We start from the raw sequence: 21,893 nt of genomic DNA, 5'->3' as shown, positions 1-21,893 counted from the left end.
TCACTCTTGTATAAAGTTTTATAGTGTTTCCACTACTCCGCCCCCGTCCCCTCATCCTGCACTCCCAGACAGAATATGACTCAACACCATAATGCATTGTTAGTAAAATAAGTAAAAAAAAGAAAGATACAAGAAACAACAATAAACAGTGTAAATATAGGAGAAAAGATAAAAATACATTAACTATATCTCTCCGGTAGAGAGAGAAAACAATTCTCATAACATTCGGTCTTAAAGGAGCGGTATTCAAAAAATATATCTAGATTTGTAAACAGTGGATTTAACAGTTAACAAACAAATATTGCAGTCTGCAAGCTCTAACATAACTGGTGAGTCAGCGCCTACTATACATTACCCTTTCTTGAACATTTTCACTATGGAATATGGGTTGTAAAGTCATGAACCATACTTATAAGTGCAACGTCAGTTTTCAATTCTAGAACATGACTTTAAATCTTGGTAGTAAAAGTCATTTGTTTTTCAGTTTTCTTTTGTTGATAGATTGCCATTTAAGCTGGTTAGTATTTCGCTGGGAAATCTGAAGGTTCCTACTTTGTGTAGGTGAAATGTCCGTTGAGACAGATGGTGGGTCTAACCCCAGCAGCTTACATATATTGGGTATTTCTTCTTCCTCTTTCAGAGTCAGCGTTTTACCATCTCTAATTATATGTAACGCAAAGGGAAATCCCCAGAGATACTGGATTTGGTGTTTTCGTAACATAGTAGTGAGTGGTCGAAGTTGAGATCTTCTTTGTAAAGTCCTTAAACTGAGATCTTGAAAGAACTGAACAATTGTTCCTTGAAATTTGAAAGTTGGGTTTTGTCTAGATGCAGATAGGATTTTTTCTTTCTCTTGGAAGACTAGTAGTTTTGCAATGACATCCCTAGGAGGATCATTATCTTTAGGCCTTGCCCTGAGAGCTCTGTGAGCTCTTTCGATGTGATATGCGGATTCCATTTAGAATGGGGAAGATTTTGGATTTGTAGCCTGCTGCTGTAACTTGCGCTGAGGGGTTTGAGTATATCTTCTCTATTGCATTTACAAAAGAGCCTCTAAATCCCATATTATGGAGCACCTGTAGTAGGTATTTCCAATCTATTCTATCAAACGCCTTCTCCACATCCAGTGATAGGAGCAGAGAAGGCGTTTTGGATTCGGACAGATAGTGAATGGAATCTATAATTCGTCTGATATTATCTGGGGCCTCCCTATCCTTTATGAAACCGACTTGATCGGGGTGTATCAAGTGGGGCAGTATGGGTGTAAGACGGTTGGCCAGAATCTTAGTGAATATTTTGAGATCCTGATTTATAAGTGAGATGGGTCGATAATTTGAGCAATATTTTGGATTTTTACCTGGTTTAGGAATTACTACAATCTTAGCCATTAACATTTCAGGTGGAATGGAACGGCCTTCTAGGATGTGTTTGCATAATTTAGTTAATTGGGGGATCAGTATAGGTTTAAATAATTTGTAGTATTCTCCTGAGAACCCATCTGGGCCAGGGGCTTTTCCTTTCTTAAGGTCTTTTATAGCTAGTGAAACCTCCATTGGGGTTACCCGGGCGTTGAGTAACTCTCTATCAATTTCCGATATTTTATTCAGGTCAGCGTCTGTGAGAAAGTCTGTAGTGGCAGAATCAATTTGTGGTGTGTGTGTCACCTTCTTCCCGTCATATAGGTTTCCATAGAATTCAGCAAAAGTATCAACAATCTCTTGGGGATGGGATACTGATATGCCTAGCGAATTGATTATGCTTGGAATGGCCGAGGCTTTGCATCATTCGCAAATTTTATGGGCTAGGAATTTATCGGGTTTGTTAGCAAATACATAATATTGTGTCTTAAGTTTCATAATTGCCCTGACTGCCATAGAATTTAGAATATCATTTAAATTATCTCTTTTCTTGGAGAGTTGTTTTAGAACAGATGCATTTCAAGTAAGTTTGTGCTGTGTTTCTAGTTTTTTTATTTCATTTTGAAGCTGGGTTATCAGAGTGTTATTGTGGTGTAAGGAACGGGATTTAGACTGGATCAGGAGGCCCCTAATGTATGCTTTATGTGCTGCCCAAGCATGTAGTGGGTTATCAGTAGTGTTGCTGTTGATATTCCAAAATTCGGCCAATTGCTCACCTATTTTGTCTAAGGTAGGTTTATTTCTAAGTGAGGTCGGGTCAAATGTCCAGGTTCTAGATCTTTTAGGATCCTGAACCCCAGTCAATTGGATAGATATGAGAGAGTGATCAGACCAGGTACAGGGGTGTATTTCCGATGATAGGATTAGTGGGAGTAGAATTTGGCTGACAAATATATAGTCTATTCTTGTGTAGGTCTTGTGTGCCGCCGAATAGAATGTGGTGTCATTGGTTTCCCCATATAAAAATTTCCAGGTGTCTGTGAGTGTATGGGGAGTGAATGCTTCTTGTATGGATTTGAGCATCATATTATGTCTATTTTGCTTACTGCTCAGCTTTGAGTTTGAAGCAGGGGCAATAGATTTCAAGTTGATATTAAAATCTCCGGCTAATATTATCCTAAATTGGGACCAATTCGTCAGCAGGTGTGATATGTTTTTAAAGAAGGTATGCTGATTTTCATTTGGGGCATATATGTTATAAAGAATAATATCAGAGCCATCTAATTGTCCCTTTACAACAAGATATCTGCCTTCAGGGTCCGCTAGGGTGTATTCATGTATGAATTGTAGCGATGAGTGTATGAGTATGGATACCCCCCTTTTTTTTGTTTCTGCGGTAGCGTGGTAATGTAGCGGAAAGGCTCTAGACCAGTATTTAGGAATATTTGAGTGTGTTAAAGGAGTCTCCTGTAGAAATAGAACATTAGCATGGAGTCTGAGATAATGAGCCATAGCCACCCTACGTTTGACGTCGGAATTTAATCCTCTCACATTGTGAGAGATCAAGTGTATCTTAGTCATCTAAAATATCTATTGTCAATCCAGTAATGGCTCTTAAATAATAGCCCAGTGTCACTCTTGTATAAAGTTTTATAGTGTTTCCACTACTCCGCCCCCGTCCCCTCATCCTGCACTCCCAGACAGAATATGACTCAACACCATAATGCATTGTTAGTAAAATAAGTAAAAAAAAGAAAGATACAAGAAACAACAATAAACAGTGTAAATATAGGAGAAAAGATAAAAATACATTAACTATATCTCTCCGGTAGAGAGAGAAAACAATTCTCATAACATTCGGTCTTAAAGGAGCGGTATTCAAAAAATATATCTAGATTTGTAAACAGTGGATTTAACAGTTAACAAACAAATATTGCGGTCTGCAAGCTCTAACATAACTGGTGAGTCAGCGCCTACTATACATTACCCTTTCTTGAACATTTTCACTATGGAATATGGGTTGTAAAGTCATGAACCATACTTATAAGTGCAACGTCAGTTTTCAATTCTAGAACATGACTTTAAATCTTGGTAGTAAAAGTCATTTGTTTTTCAGTTTTCTTTTGTTGATAGATTGCCATTTAAGCTGGTTAGTATTTCGCTGGGAAATCTGAAGGTTCCTACTTTGTGTAGGTGAAATGTCCGTTGAGACAGATGGTGGGTCTAACCCCAGCAGCTTACATATATTGGGTATTTCTTCTTCCTCTTTCAGAGTCAGCGTTTTACCATCTCTAATTATATGTAACGCAAAGGGAAATCCCCAGCGATACTGGATTTGGTGTTTTCATAACATAGTAGTGAGTGGTCGAAGTTGAGATCTTCTTTGTAAAGTCCTTAAACTGAGATCTTGAAAGAACTGAACAATTGTTCCTTGAAATTTGAAAGTTGGGTTTTGTCTAGATGCAGATAGGATTTTTTCTTTCTCTTGGAAGACTAGTAGTTTTGCAATGACATCCCTAGGAGGATCATTATCTTTAGGCCTTGCCCTGAGAGCTCTGTGAGCTCTTTCGATGTGATATGCGGATTCCTCTTTGTCTCCCGTAATGGCTCTGAATAATTGTTGCAGGTATGAGTGGAGATCCTTGTTCAAGATGGATTCTGGAATGCCCTTCATCCTAATGTTGTTTCGCCGTCCTCTGTTTTCGAGGTCCTCGATTTTATCTTGGAGCTCGATGATAGATTGTTGCTGGGAATTAACAGCTTCAGACATTGAGGTAAAATCTTCAGTGATCGCTTCTCTGTGTTCCTCCAAACTTTCAATTCTACCTCCCATCTCTGCAATATCTGATTTTATTTCAGTGAGGCTGTCAGTAACAGCAGTGTGCATAGAGTCTATTTTTTCCCATAGTCATTCAAAGTTTGTCGAGATGTCTTGTTTTGATACCAGAAGGCGTAGGTCTGCTCTTGTAACTGGTGTATGATCTCCTTCAGTGTTGATAGAGTCTGTGTCCTGCTCAGAATCTCCTTCTTCCTCTCTGATGTTTTTGTTTAAAAATTTATTAATCTTTGCAGGCTTAAAGTATGGGTTTATGGTCTGTGATTTAGAAGCTTTGTCTGCTTTGTTCAGCTTTTTAGAAGACATGGTATATGGCTTTAGCTGTAGATATGTGTTTTGTTGTATAATATTCGCAGCTTCAACTGTGTGTTTATCCTTTTGAGATGGTTCAGAAAGATACAGGTCTGCTAAAGTGTCATATAATGGAGTCTCTTAATACTTTATAAGGGAGCACTCTGGTATAGTATTTCTGTGTTCAGCAGCTGTTTTTATGGGCTATTATACAAGCAAGGGACTCCTACTATGGAAATAATGTCTCTGTTCTCAGCATTGCCGGTTTAGGTCTCCTATCTACATAAAATCTGTGAGCAATTTTTATATAGGCCCCTCCATCTGTATTCCTCTATTGTATATGGCTGTTATGTTTGTTACTGAAAGGTAGGCGCTTATGAAATAAGACCTGCGTCAGTCCGCCATTTGCCACCAGTGACTGTTATCTGTGCGCTCTGTGTCTCAGCCTCCAAGCAGATTGGGACATGTCTGACACTCACCAAGTGTGTTCCGCTTCTGTTACTGTGTCCGACCGCTTAGGGTTTAATGTCTGCGTTCTCTCAGGTAAGACCCTGCATCGCCACTTCTGCAGCTCTTATATTAGTGCGGTGCGGGAGTAGACAGATAGGCCTCACTTATCCGGACCTATGTCCATGAACGGCAGTTGCTTTTTGCAGATATTCAGCCCATAAATATCACGGGTTATATCCCTGACTGATGTAATGAAGTCTGGATCTCAGGATCGCTGTCTGGAAAGGCTTTTATCCCTGTTTTATGTGTTTAGCTCCTGGAGCTCAGAGATTAAGCTGCCATCTCTGAGCACAGTCAGGCTCCGCCCCCCATGCAAATATAGTTTAAGGGTCTAAATATGAAACTATACTGTGGGGAAAAAAAAGTATTTATTCAGCCACCAATTGTACAAGTTCTCCCACTTAAGAAGAGAGGTCTGTAATTTTTATCATAGGTATACCTCAACTATGAGAGACAAATTGTGGAAACAAATCCAGACAATCACATTGTCTGATTTGGAAAGAATTTATTTGCAAATTATGGTGGAAAATAAGTATTTGGTCAATATCAAAACTTAATCTCAATACTTTGTTATATATCCTTTGTTGGCAATGACAGAGGTCAAACATTTTCTGTAAGTCTTCATAAGGTTGTCACACACTGTTGCTGGTATGTTGGCCCATTCCTGCATGCAGATCTCCTCTAGAGCAGTGATGTTTTGGGGCTGTCGCTGGGCAACACAAACTTTCCCTCCAAAGGTTTTCTATGGGGTTGAGATCTGGAGACTGGCTAGGCCACTCCAGGACCTTGAAATGCTTCTTACGAAGCCACTCCTTCATTGCGCGGGCGGTGTGTTTGGGATCATTGTCATGCTGAAAGACCCAGTCACGTTTCATCTTCAATGCCCTTGCTGATGGAAGGAGGTTTGCACTCAAAATCTCACGATACATGGCCCCATTCATTCTTTCATGTACACAGATCAGTCATCCTGTTCCCTTTGCAGAGAAACAGCCCCAAAGCATGATGTTGCCACCCCCATGCTTCACAGTAGGTATGGTGTTCTCTCTCCTCCAAACATGACAAGTTGTGTTTCTACCAAACAGTTCTACTTTGGTTTCATCTGACCATATGACATTCTCCCAATCCACTTCTGGATCATCCAAATGCTCTCTAGCATACTTCAGATGGGCCCGGACATGTACTGACTTAAGCAAGGGGACACGTCTGGCACTGCAGGATCTGAGTCCCTGGCGGCATAGTGTGTTACTGATGGTAACCTTTGTTACGTTGGTCCCAGCTCTCTGCAGGTCACTCACTAGGTCCCCCCGTGTGGTTCTGGGATGTTTGCTCACCATTCTTGTGATCATTTTGACCCCATGGGGTGAGATCTTGCGTGGAGCCCCAGATTGAGGGAGATTATCAGTGGTCTTGTATGTCTTCCATTTTCTAATTATTGCTCCCACAGTTGATTTCTTCACACCAAGCTGCTTGCCTATTGCAGATTCAGTCTTCCCAGCCTGGTGCAGGTCTACAATTTTGTTTCTGGTTTCCTTCGACAGCTCTTTGGTCTTCACCATAGTGGAGTTTGGAGTGTGACTGTTTGAGGTTGTGGACAGGTGTCTTTTATACTGATAACAAGTTCAAACAGGTGCCATTAATACAGGTAATGAGTGGAGGACAGAGGAGCCTCTTAAAGAAGAAGATACAGGTCTGTGAGAGTCAGAAATCTTGCTTGTTTGTAGGTGACCAAATACTTATTTTCCACCATAATTTGCAAATAAATTCTGTCCAAATCAGACAATGTGATTGTCTGGAGTTGTTTCCACATTTTGTCTCTTATAGTTGAGGTATACCTATGATGAAAATTACAGGCCTCCCTCTCTTCTTAAGTGGGAGAATTTGCACAATTGGTGGCTGACTAAATACTTTTTTGCCCCACTGTATGTTATAAGCTACATATGCCAGTATGATTACAGGGCCAATACGCGCCTATTTATGCTAAAAATATGGGGTTTGATTATTACCCTTCCCAACTACATAGGTTACATTACAACAATAGAATATTGAATTATTTTGTAATATCTATGCCTCATATTAATGCTATTAGCAATGCTTGTTGTAAGACTCATTTTGTATACTACTATATTCTGACCTTATGGGTTGAGGACTTATGTATGTGGTTATTATGTACTGTTATATTTTTGTTTACCTCAATAAAAATTATAATTAAAAAAATAAAAATAAAAATAAAATAAATAAATAAATGTATTAAATTAAAAATGAGAAAGTGCAGCGCTTAAGTGCAATAATACTGAAAGGACCCAATCTGAAATGTATAGTAATATAAAATGCAATGCACAAAGTATAAATGTAACAAAACTCTCATATCATTCAGTATTATATTGCACTGGGCTTGTCTCTGCTTCACATACATAAATGAGAGAGATCTCACCATGCTGGATAGTTCAGCCCTTTTTCTTTTGAAAATTTAGTGAGTTCAGTCTTTATGAAGTCTGAACTACAATTTATCTCCAAGCTGGAGAATCTTTGAATTTCAGGGCATTAGAGGGCAGACATCTGCAGCTAGCTGAATATGGTATGTTTCCATTCATCTATATACATAGGTATAGATATATATGTACCAAAATATAATCAGATATATGTAGAAATATGTATTCATGAATAAATAGAACATATTCTACTATGTGAAGAACATTGGAATGTGAAATATTCATATTTGTATGCACTTATATATAAGTCTCTATGGGCTTGATTTAACAAGCAGCGGATGCTGCATCGATGCCCCATCGTTTTTTGTCCACCAGAAGTGAAAAAATTCAGAGCTAGCGGTCGTAAGACCACTGCTCCTTAACTTTCCACCACCTTTTAGATGACGGACTGCAATCATCCTAATCCGATATGACTGGGATGATTGACACCCCCTACTAGTGGCCAATTTGCCGAGAGTGAGCATTGGGTAGCATTGCACAAGCATTTCACAAGAAATGCTTGTGCAATGTTAAATGCCAACAGCGTATGCAGTCAGCATTTAGCGAGACTGAGCGGACTTGATTCACTACAGCGAATCATGTCCGCTCGACCCTTCATAAATCTACCCCTATACTTATACATATACATATGTATGCATATGTATTTATGTGTGCATATGTGTATATATGTTTGTAAATACATATAAACGCATATAAATACATAAATACAAATATACACACACACACACACACACACACACACACATATATATATATATATATATATATATATATATGTGTGTGTGTGTACAAATAGAATATACCACTAACCAGAAGTGGTATAAGCTCTGGGGCTAGCCAAGCGCAAAACACAGGGAGGTCACACAATAATAAATATATAATATAATGATATGTTAAATAAATACGTTATATAAGAATATGTATATAAAAATATATAATAAGTGGATTCCTAATAAATAAATTGTTAGCATAAGAAAGTATATAAAATACCTGAAAATTTCCAATTAAAAAACAGTAAATCAATAGTAAAATGTGATTCAGTCAAGTAACACAATGGATATGTGTCCTGAGAAAGCTGCTAGACATAATATTCCCCAAAAAATGAAATATCTTTTTCCAAATATTTCTATTAAGTGATCACAAAGTACAAAGAGGGTATGGGGGATATGTGGCAAGTGTTAAAATCAGGAAAACAATAATAAATAATTTAATAGATAATAAAGCTTACATATAAAAATCCTAAATAAAGCTTGTATACAAAAATTATGGATACAGGAAATTGATATACTGTACACTTGCACTCCTAATGATATGAAAGTAATATATGACAGTATGAATCTACATCTAATATAGCATATCTAAAACCAAATAAACAATAAAACAATATGCATACGTGAGATACAGCTCATAAATATCAGAACAGAAATATCATGACAAAAAATATATACAAAAAAAAGCACTAAAATGCCACAAAATTATATGTGAGAGAATGAGTCCCAAATCCGAAAGAACCCAGTTACTGCCACTAGGGTGTACTCATAGAAGTATGAACCATCAAGCTAGAGTCCCATGTATTCAGATACACTCCAATAGGTGAAGACAATCCACACAAGCCCTTTTGGGTATGTACTTACAGGAACTACCCTCAATCTAAGTGAGGTAAGGGCAGAGCGTAGGTCCTCAGTACGGCTTGTATGTACATAGTCCGTTGTGCATTCCTTCTCCTCAGGGTTCCTTATCAGGCTCGAGCAGCATGGGCAGTATGTAAAAAAGAGAGTGCAATACTAGTGCAATAACGTAGAACACAAATGTATTTAGATTCAAACACTTTGCACATAAAATAGTAACATTTTGCACTCACAATTTCAGCCCTCAATGATATGAGGTAACTTATGGCTCATATGTGACAATAGCAGCAGTACAAACGAGTAATGCTATAAGGTGATCTGCTGTATGTCAATCAAGTAGTACTTATTAGTATAATGCCTGACGCATTTCAAAGGTTATTATAGAAAATTAATTCTACCTTCTTCATCAGAGGCTATAATATTGATTGACTAAAACAACTAACCGCAAAATAAAGCTTTTTTGAGGAGATGCCGACACGCCCACTGACACGTCTACCGCGCTCATTGGTCTTCTAGATGGGTGTCAGAGTAACCTGATGTCATTCCCCAGCTGTGTGTCAGCGGATAGTCTATGTGTCGGGTCTCCTAAATTGTCCGTAAATACTAGCATAATATAATATAATATATTAAATAATTTTAAAACACTTATTCCCATATTCATATGTATTCCTAGTAAATGAGTTGTTGGTAACAAGGGGCAATGAACCAAAATCGTGTACATGCTAGTATGGGAGTAAAAATAACAATAACATACACGGGCTCAAATTATTTTGTGATATATTTTTTTGTGTTACCAGGGTGATATGTTACACACCTATAATATAAATATATATTGAACAATTAAAATGTTTATCTTTTGGAACTGTAGAAAGTAAAAAATAATAATAGATAGTAAATCTGTTTGCAATATTTATAATATTAAAAACTTCCTGATTGTACCCCAAAACATTTCAAATAAACCATTTTAGAAATTTACAAAAACTTTTGCAGACCACCTTTTACAATGTGAACACCTAAACAACACAATATATATATATATATATATATATATATATATATATATATATATATATACACACACTTCCAAAAAAGGTCCCAGTAAAGAACCCAAACTAATGATATGCACAACTCACATACATATCCCATAACTGTTGTCCATACTGGGACCAGAGTGCATATTTTAGTGTCATATGTTAGCATTTAAAAATATGTAAATGTAAATACTATTGCCTAAATGATTGTATACATATTAGAGCAAGAAAGCAGCTAGGTAAATATCCTTATTTAGCCCTAATGGCACTAAGGTCCCCATTTTGTGGATCCAAAGGTTTCCCTTTTGCGAAGATCCAGGGTCCTGCTTCCTCCACTTCTGTTTTGTTTAACCACTTCCAAAATGGATCCTTTTAACCCTTTTGGATCCTTATTATGGAAGTGGGTAAAGTGCACTGGAACATTATGTGTGGTTAAGCCAACTTTTATATTGTTTATGTGTTCCAGAATTCTGACTTTAAAGGGGCGGGTCGTGCGTCCTATGTATTGAAAACCGCAAGCACACTGCAGAAGATAAACCGCAAATGTTGATTTGCAGTTACATAGGGTTTCAATCACACACACTGACTTATTGCTAGTGGATATTACTTGTTTTGTTGTTTTTTTTATCATAATGGTGCTCACATGCTACGCAATTAGCCCTATTACACTTAAAAATACCCAATAGATTGTGAGTCTAACCAGTTTCCTTCCTTTTTACCCTTTCCTCTCAATTTACTTGGTGCCAAAATATACTTAAAATTCCTGTTTTCCTGAAAATTACACGGGGACCTGATAATAAAAAACATCTTTTAATAGTTCATCTTTTTCCAGTATGTGCCAGTGTTTCTTTATCACTGCTTGTATCTTTTTGGCGCCTTCATTATAAGTTGTAACAAACTTAACGCCCTCATCAATCTTGTTGTTTTTCTTATATGGTCGCGCTTTCAGCAGTTCATCTCTATGTGTATTTCTTGCCTGCAGATAAGCTTTCTCAATATTTTTCTTTCTGTGACCTTTGCTAGTGAACCTTTTCTTCAAATTTTCAGATTCAAGCTCAAAATCCTCCATTCTACTGCAGTTCCTCTGAATACGTTGGAACTGCCCGTAAGGAATATTTCTAATCCAATTTGGATGGTGACAGCTACTGGCATGCAAATACCCATTCCTATCTGTTTCTTTTTTAAAAAGTTTAGTAATGATCTGGTCACCTTCATTCGACAATACTAGATCCAAAAATTCAATTTATTTTCTACATGCTTTATATGTGAATTTTAAATTTGAATCATTAATGTTTACAAATTCGATGAAATCTAAGAGGGCTTTATCCCCCTTTCCATATCATCACTATATCATCGATATAGCGGCCCCACATAACTATATCTGATATGAAAGGGTTATGATTCCAAATTTTGTTGTTTTCCCAAAACCCTATATAGAGGTTGGCAAATCTTGGGGCAAATTTGGTGCCCATAGCTGTGCCACTGATCTTTTAATAATATTTACTTTCAAAGAGGAAAAAATGATGTTCAAGGATAAAGGTTAAAGCTTGAAGGAGAAACTTCTGGGTATTCTTGGGTAGGGTAGTTCTATAGGTCAGCCAAAATTCAATAGCTGAAACCCCTTTATTGTCAGGAATGCATGTGTACAAGCTACTCATGTCTAATGTTACCCACTGGTAGTTCTCCTCCCATTTTATAGGGTATAGTTTATTAATTATATCCGTGGTATCCCTAATATATGATTTTAAGAGTGGGTCTAAGTATGTGTCCACGAATTTGGACAATCTGGGGGTGAGGGAGTTTATGCCGACACTATTGGTCTGCCCGGGGGGGCTCCTAGACCTTTGTGCACCTTTGGGAGATGATAGAAAATAGCAGTTACCGGATCTGTTACATCTGTTAAATTTGAACTCATTATCGTTCAATGTTCCCAGATGTTTAGCATCGTCTAGTAAACTGCTATACAATCTCATGAAACATGAAGTAGGATTTTTATCCAATTTCACATAAACTTCTATATCTCCCAAAAGTCTGTTCGCTTCATCAAGATAATAACGGTTTCTATCTTGGATTACAATCCCCTCCCCCTTGTCCGCTTCTCTAATTACTATCAAACTATCATTCCTTAGAAGGTCTAACCATACCTTTTCTTTTTTAGAAAGATTCCCATCTTTAATTTTGAAATGTTCACACATTTTATCCAGATCTGTTTGAACCAAACTATTAAACACTGGAATGAAATTCCCTCTGGAATGTATAGGGTTAAATACAGAATTGGGTTTAAATGTTGTGTGAGGATCATATGTTAAGAGTGGATTTATATTTTCCACTTCCCTCAACATCTCACTTTCCTCTTGCAAGGCCTCCAGAACCCTTAGTGACTCATCGTCATCCTGATTTAGTGACATTTTCATTTTCTGATATTTGTTGTAAAATTTAAATTTTGCTAAAGTGTCTATGTAGAGTAAGTTTCCGAATATATTTGTTCAAATCTACAAAGAGGCTTAAAGCATTAGGCCCCCTTGTCGGTGCAAAAGACAGGCCTCATCTCAGAAGAATTTCCTCTTCTATTGTGAGATTTCTTTTAGAGATATTAAATACTTTCATTAGGTCATCTTTACTCACATCCATGATGGTTTCCGCCTTTTGTTTTCGAAGTTTATTTCCTCCTCTACATCCACGTCTAGTTTTTCTATTCCTCTTTTCATTCCCTTTCCTCTCCAAGGAGGAGTTTCTTTCCTCTCTGACCATTCGTCCCAGAACTGTGGTTCCTGACTTATGTTTGGTGGTCTTTGGAATTGAGCCCCTGGAAAACCCTGATAGGTCTTTAAATATTTTGTATCATTAGTGGACGCATATTGTTGATTAGTCTGATTAGTGAATCTATCATATTTATTTGGGGTTTCTCTCTCCTTCAATTTATTATGGTATTTATTAGGATATTGGTTTTTATTTTTATATTTATATTTATTTTTAATGTAATAATTGCTTTTAGTATTAGGAGGATACTGTTTTAGAGTTTGTGTGTTGTACCCATTACTTTTCCCACTATTAATAAACCCTCTAGAATCACGTGTTTTTAAAGGATTCAGGTTTCTTACTGGTGCTTGATTAGTCACATGTCTGTTGTCTCTACCTGATCGGTTGTTATATATATATATATAATATAGTGTAATTAAACAAAGTTTGTATTTGAAAAACCGGAGAGTGCCTGTCTGCATTTGGACGTCTAAATTATACTACAGTGCACCCTGGATGTTGATCTAACTAGAGTGAGTGCTTGTTCCTACACAGGATTTATATATATATATATATATATATATATATATATATATATATAACACAACACACAGAGAAAACCCAGCACTCACAAGCTCACAGCTAAGATTTAAAAGCAAAAATGGAAAGGTTAGTCACCGCATCTGGCCAAATGGGACAAGCTCAGGTACCACGTCAAGGTCCTCTCCAATACCTGAGACCCTAAAACAGCCACACAATGCAAGCTTTCAAATCCAAACAAACTGAAAACAAAAAAAGGGTGCACAGGAATATGTAATCACCCTAGACATATACAAAACACGGAAGGGAACTGCACTCTCATACCGGACCGGGTACACATCCTATGACCCTGCAACATGCTCAGCCCTGGGTGCCACTGGCACTCACAGGAAGCTGTGCTGTCCCCAGAGCCACAAGCAGTTAACCCCAGACAGGTCTGGGTGCAAGAACCATAGGGAAAATTACAAAACAAATTAATACAACACACAGAGAAAACCCAGCACTCACTTACAAGCTCTCAGCTAAGATTTAAAAGCAAAAATGGAAAGGTTAGTCACCGCATCTGGCCAAATGGGACAAGCTCAGGTACCACGTCAAGGTCCTCTCCAATACCTGAGACCCTAAAACAGCCACACAATGCAAGCTTTCAAATCCAAACAAACTGAAAACAAAAAAAGGGTGCACAGGAATATGTAATCACCCTAGACATATACAAAACACGGAAGGGAACTGCACTCTCATACCGGACCGGGTACACATCCTATGACCCTGCAACATGCTCAGCCCTGGGTGCCACTGGCACTCACAGGAAGCTGTGCTGTCCCCAGAGCCACAAGCCACATATATATATATATATAAAAGCTTGAAAGTAAATGATATCCAAGGCAAAGTTAAAACGAAAAATATTTTATTGATATCCACTTGTGGTAAAAACAATCATGGGAGTACCATAGTGCACATAAAAAGTCATACACACGAAAGCAAGTACATTAGTGTAACATAATAACCCACATGTTTCGGCCTTCTGCCATAATCGTAGGTGATTCTATGCAAACATGTCTTTAATTTAAAGATATATCTACTCAGTGATAGGTCAATGAACTACCAATCACACGGTTTTACTTTTAATGCAGAAATTAACCTTTTAAACTCTGGGATGCCAGTAAGGATTGTACAAATACATTGTAGAATACTACTGAAAACAGGATCAAAAATAGTGTATAAACAAGCTATTCATACTTAGATATGTACAGATTAATGAAGGTAATGGCTATTTTATAAAGAAACGTACAGAATAAGATAATCCCCTCTTAAACTTTACCTTGCTGGTTCCTGATAAAACATAAATATATACATATATGTGTATTGTAGTAACCCCATTAGGGATAAATATTCTGCGTGTATTACATTTTGTTATATTGTATATGTATTTCAAGGAACGCAGCAAATATAAAGGGATTACAATTCAGTGACTGGAGAAGAATGTAATATTGTATCTTGTCTCAACTGTACATCCTTCTATGTCATCTACATTTTGACTTGTGTCCATTGTCACCTTCAATACGTGGGTCTCTCAACTAATGATGTAAATCCCAGGATAAGGAACCCCCTTTCCTCCATAAAGATTGGTGAGGCCACTACACCACTGGTCAAACACTTTAAAAACATATATGACAAAAGTAATGATACTCTGAAATGGCAAGCCATAGAATGGATTAAGCATCCTACTAGAGGTGGAGACAGGGACAAAGCTCTGGGTAAACGTGAAATGTTTTGGGTCTTCAGACTCCAGACACGGGTACCCTTGTGCCTCAATTCAGAGTATGACTTGATTAACTATTGGAAGTAGTTTGTAGGCATCATAATTATGATGCACTATTGGGTCATGCTCTGAGTTAAAACTTTCTCCTTATTTGCCCACAAATTGTCTATAACAATTTTTGACATACTTTGTTCAGACTATTTCTACGTATGATAGTAATTTTATTGTACAATATGCAATATGTAGATTTTCTAATAGATATATTTATGTATTGACATCATATATATTCTTATGTGAGTTCATTTGAACTGTTACATTTAAATGTAATACAATATTAATGTAAAATGTTGCATTATATAATATGCCTTATCCATATGATATATATGATGATACTTTCTTCTACACTTTCTCCCTCTATACTTGCTGTGTTCCTCAATGTATAAAATATAAAATATAATGAATTGTAATCCCTTTATATTTGCTGTGTTCCTTGAAATACATATACAATATAACGAAATGTAATACACGCAGAATATTTATCCCTAATGGGGTTACTACAATACACATATATGTATATATTTATCTAATATCAGCAGGGTGACAGCACCACCTAAGAAGTATCAAATGCTCAGGCACGGGATAGAGTCTGGTCCCTGACTCAATAATCATATAATTTTAAATAATCCCAGCCAATGAGTCTTAGTATTTTATGCAGCAAAATATTTTAATATTCACACTTCATGTCATAATCAATCTGACATTGCGTAAAAAATGTAGGAGACAACTAAAGATGCACTCATACAGATCCACACAAACCCCATCCACCAATTTACACATCCGCACTCTACAATCCTAAAAAAGAAAATATACAAATCAAGAAAACAAAAAAAGAAAACAATAACATAGACAATGACATAGACACACCCCCAGGGCGTCCCCAGGGAGTGAAGGACAGCAGCACCTGTCTCATAGCCTGTGAAAAACAGTGTAATTCCGCTTCAAAAGAGCATTAAAAATTGATGCTCTTTGAAAGAAAAAGTTGTGGTAAATTGTATCCAAAGTGATAGAAAAGGTTAAGGCCACATAGTCATTAGACTTGAATCCGGATATGTAGTAGTATACTAGTATATAGTCTGGTTAGTTTTGGCATGCAATGTCCTGTAGCAAACAGAATACTCATGAATACTTGAAATTACAGTAAATGTTAGTGGTCTGTGTTATATTGTCACACAGATATCCCCAACTTCCATATGAGCGGCCCCCACTTCTGGTGTGCAAATAGCTGTTTGTAAGCGAATTAAACTCCGGCTGCAAATCCAACCTCACACACTTTTAAAAATATTAATCTTCACTCACGGCAAGTACATTAGTGTAACATAATAACCCAGATGCTCCGTATGTAACCCAAGATAAGGGGTTCACTGTGGGCAGCAGTTTCACTTATGATAGATATGCTGGCGTAACATGTAACCTCACAGATACTCAATGTGTAACCCAAACCAGGGGGTTTCGTTAAGCTACCTTGTTAGTAGCTGGTAAGACTCCTCGTCGTCAACCTGGGAGGTAGCAGATAATACCTGAATTGATCTGTACTACCGTGAGACTTGTCAGTGATGTTCGGTGTGGCAATGGACAGCAGTCAGAGTTCTCCCATCTCGTTACCTCCGTCTTGTAAGCCGTTGGCTGTCAGCGTGCGGGGTGGCTTAGACCACACAGGTAAGGACAGGTGTCAGTGTCCACGCTGATTCCGACGCGCGTTTCGGGGACTCCGCCCCTTTCTCAAGGAAATGTACAGGTGCTTGTTAGAAGGTGTTATTTGAATAGATTTTACCAAAAGCTTATTGGACTACGCATGTAGAAAGGGGTGTGAAAGAGAAAGAGCATCAATTTTTAATGCTCTTTTGAAGCGGAATTACACTGTTTTTCACAGGTTATGAGCCAGGTGCTGCTGTCCTTCACTCCCTGGAGACACCCTGGGGGTGTGTCTATGTCATTGGCTATGTTATTGTTTTCTTTTTTTGTTTTCTTGATTTGTATATTTTCTTATTTAGGATTGTAGAGTGCGGATGTGTAGATTGGTGGATGGGGTTTGTGTGGATCTGTATGAGTGCATCTTTAGTTGTCTCCTACATTTTTTACGCAATGTCAGATTGATTATGACATGAAGTGTGAATATTAAAATATTTTGCTGCATAAAATACTAAGACTCATTGGCTGGGATTATTTAAAATTATATGTATATATTTATGTTTTATCAGGATCCAGCAAGGTAAAGTTTAAGAGGGGATTATATTATTCTGTACCTTCATTAATCTGTACATGTCTAAGTATGAATAGCTTGTATATACTGTACACTATTTTTGGCTCCTGTTTTCAGTAGTATCCTACAATGTATTTGTACTATCCTTACTGGCATCCCAGAGTTTAAAAGGTTAATTTCTGCTCTAAAAGTAAAACCGTGTGATTGGTAGTTCATTGACCTATTACTGAGTAGATATCTCTTTAAATTAAAGACACGTTTGCATAGAATCAGCTACGATTACGACAGAAAGCTGAAACATGTCAGCCTAATGCTCTCGTGTGTATGACTTTTTATGTGCACTATTGTACTCCCATGATTGTTTTACCACAAGTGGATATCAATAAAATATTTTTTGTTTTAACTTTGCCTTGGATATCGTTTACTTTAAAGCTTATATACCATCCAGGACTTCCAAGGGTGAAGGGAAGCTTGCATATTCTGCTCTCTATACACCTTGGCAGCTGTAGATCCAGCCTTGTATTGGAGTCATCTGATTGAAACGGAGATTGGCGGTGATTGGCTGGAGCCGGTCATGTGATCAGACACACCTTCCAGCGCTACAACAGAACGCCGTTACTAGAGGCAGTGCAAACAACAAGTCAGGAGATCCCGGTGATACAGCATCTAAGGAGACACGACAGGAACGGTGAGTGGGCGCAGCAAATCGCTGTGTTGGGCACGGGCTGCTCTCAAAGGTACCACATTTGTATTCCGCCGGATGTTACTCAGGCTGATACCGGTGACAGGTGGATCCCATACTAATTGAGGGATCTATGACCATTTGCTGTGTTTTTCTTCTCCAGGATCAAGGGATCATTTGCTGTTAACACTATAACACTTTACAAGGACTGCAAAGGGGAGAGATTGCTGTTGTTGTTTTCTGCAGAGACTATGCTCTATCTTTAAGCCCTTATAACTTTTGTGTGCAATATTGTTTTTGAGTAATTTTTATTAGATGGTCTTATTATGAGCGATTGTACTCAAATGATCACATTTAATTTCAACTCGTAATAGCAGCAGTAAACTTGATGAGTACAAACACCTGCGATAAACCCCTTATCACTCACATTCAAATGTTTGCACTCCACTCGTAATCTAGGCCAAAATTCTGTAATTTCTTAATTGTAAATACATAATATCATAGACTTTTCATTCAAGGATTACTAAGGTAAGTGGTAATGCATAAATACAATATTTCATGATTCCAAAAATGTCAGAATGTGACTAATGTGCAGCAAAAAGTTAATTTTACCATAGTCTTTCTTTACAGTACAAGAGTAAAATGATTACAAAACTGTAAGGAATAAAGTAGTAAAAAATTATTAAGGGCCAGATTACAAGTGGAGCTAAAAATTGCTCTTTTGCAAGTGTGATATTTGCGCGCCACTCGTAATACTAGCGCACGCAATTGTGTGCTGGTATTTGAAATTGCCGCAATATGAAGGCAACCTCGCATTTACATTGCTAGGAAGCTATGTGCTCAATAAAGTGTGTTTCCATAGGCTCCAATGGGAACCTTGTCACGCAGCGATTATATACATATATATATATATATATATATATATATATATATATATATATATATATATATATATATGTGTTAATATGTGTATATACACATATTAACACATAAATATATATGTATGTAAGCATATACATATATATTTACTGGGAACACACAGTTCCCATAGACCGCAATGTAAAGGCACTTTTAACTGCCATTTTTTTTTCTAACACCCCACTCACACCAACTTTAGCCCCCAAAATACTGCCTAGTGCAGTTACTTTATTAAAAAATAAAAATGCTAAAAAAAATGTTTTTTAATAAAATACACATCACTATATTTTGGGGCATTTGGGACACATTTTATAAAATTTAAATTTAATTTTTTAAGTGGTCACGAGGTCGCAGTAGCAATAACCAGCCATTTGTAATAGCTGGTTATTTATCTTGTGCCTGCGATAAATTAGCATACCACTTGTAATCTAGCCCTAAATAAGTTATATCCCTCCCAATATATTAGTAATGCTATCATGTCTTATATTGAAAACTATTTGAAATATTGCAATTTCATTATAGTTAGGTTATCCGTGTCTCATCTATTGGTGCATTATATTACTGTATACGCCTTCTACCATGTATATTTATCTGATACTTTTATTATCAAGCTTCCAGCTGTAAACCTAACGAGTAGTAAAAACAACAGTTTCTATTAAAGGGGCATTGTAGGATAAAAATGCTCTTTTTCTTAAGAGCATTTCATTTGAAACAAATTCCCTTTTATTTTATATTTTAGCGCTGCTAAGTTATGTACACGCATGCAGTAGATTGTCATTCGAGATAAGGATTCAGCCAGTGAGACAATCAGGGGCCGCATACAAATGTATGTTCCAGTTCCCTGCTGTTCTAGTATATCCTAATTTGGTGCTACACCAAATGCACAAAATTCACAATGTATTTAACCCCTTAGCAAGTTTATATGCCTAATATGAAAAGGGAATATATTTCAATAAAAAATACTGTAATGAAAAATGACTGAAAATGTATGGGCTTTAAACACCGAGAAAAGCACAGTGATTGTACCAGGAGATTAGCTCACATACCAAATACAGTTATACAATGTAGAAATGGACTAGGGAACCACAGGGTATCTACAGCTCATTTATAAATGGAATGTGAACAAGCCATATGTTTGCAAACTGCTAATGGACCACTAAATGCAGCAGAATTACATAATGCATAATAAATAGACAAGGTAATAACACCTACTCTGAATTTCAAAAAAGCAGTAGACATTTTTCTGGCAAATGTATATTTTCTCCCATTTTACAGCCCCCTGTATCATGTGACAGACATCAGCCAATCACAGACAAGTATGCGTATATCCTGTGAGCTTGTGCACATGCTCAGTAAGAGCTTGTTCCACAGGAAATGTGTATATAAAAAGAAAGTCTCTCAAAATTGCATGCTCTATCTTAATCATAAAAGTTTATTTTGACTTGAGTATCCCTTTGATCAATCCTCTCCTATCCATCAAGACATTGGGGCCGATTTATCAGATGTCTGTCTGACATGATCCGCTCAGCAGATCATGTCTGACAGACAATGCTGAATACCGACAGTATACGCAGTCGGCTTAAGGCTTTTAGTGAACTGCTTGTGCAATGCTGCTCGCTGCAGATTTGCGCCCAATCGGCCTCTAGCAGGGGTGTCAATCAACCCGATCACTGCTTCTTAACTGCTGTTGCAGGCGAGCCTGAAGGCTCGTGCGGAAACAGGTGTATTAGGCACCATACGGTGCTTGATAACTCGGCCCCATAGTTTGTATAATTATTGCTCTTCATATTAATTTTTTTTTTTTAAATTAATAATTTTGATGAACAAATTTTAAGTTTTTTGATCATCTCACCCCTCTGCTTTCTGACCACCATTACCCCTCAAAAATATTTCTTGCATTAAATTAGCTCTTAAAGGGACATGGAAGTCAAAATACAACTTTCATGATTCGACTTCTATCATTAAACTATTTTACTTGGTATCCATTTATTTAGATTTTTTCTATGAGAGAATTCTGAGGAACACTAAGGAGTGTGCACGGGTCTTGAACACTTTGGGGCCAATTTATCACAGCCCAAATACCCTTGTTTCGGCACCGGATACAGGAGTTAAGAACAGTGGCGTCACTAGGGTTGGTGTCACCCGGTGCGGTAAGTCATGGTGTCACCCCCCCCCCCCAGAAAGCAGACACACACAAAAACACAGGCAAACACACATACAAACACTCAGACACACTTAAAAACATACTGAGATGCACACACAAACACTCGGAAACACACTCAGACACACACACAAAAACACTGACACACAAAAACTCAGACACACACATACAAAATATGTAAACTGCACTGCATTAATTATGAAGCTCATGCTCCCTGGCTCAGCAGAACATCAAATGAAAGATAAACAGAGCACTCTAAAATAAATCACTGAAGAAAAGGTTTAGGCGCACAAACTATGAAAATTCTGCTCTCTGACTCTGTTCCAAGTCTGTCAGTGCACAGCCCTGGGCCGCATGTCACTGAGCAGTGAGCACAGATAGGCAGGCAGGTTTAGGCTAGCAGCGCAACTTTGCAAGCCCCACGGCACACCCACAACATTCATAGTGAAATTGGGCAGGGGAGGAGCAAAGTACAAACAAGCAAAAGCAGCCAGGAAAACTATTTGTTGAAATTGCAGTACTGGCTCAAGGGGCAAAAAAATTGTGTGGCTACAACTTCCCCAGTCCCACTAATGTTCACAAATGCCAGCCTCTAATAAAATAATCTATGCATCTCAACATTGTATTTCTTTGAATTTCAATAAAATGTAAAAAAATTTACCTGGAGGGTGTCACCCGGGTGCGGCCC

Source organism: Bombina bombina, chromosome 1 (genome assembly GCF_027579735.1).
Source record: "Bombina bombina isolate aBomBom1 chromosome 1, aBomBom1.pri, whole genome shotgun sequence".
In the NCBI taxonomy this organism is placed as follows: domain Eukaryota; kingdom Metazoa; phylum Chordata; class Amphibia; order Anura; family Bombinatoridae; genus Bombina; species Bombina bombina.
Note: the sequence above shows the minus strand (reverse complement) of the source record.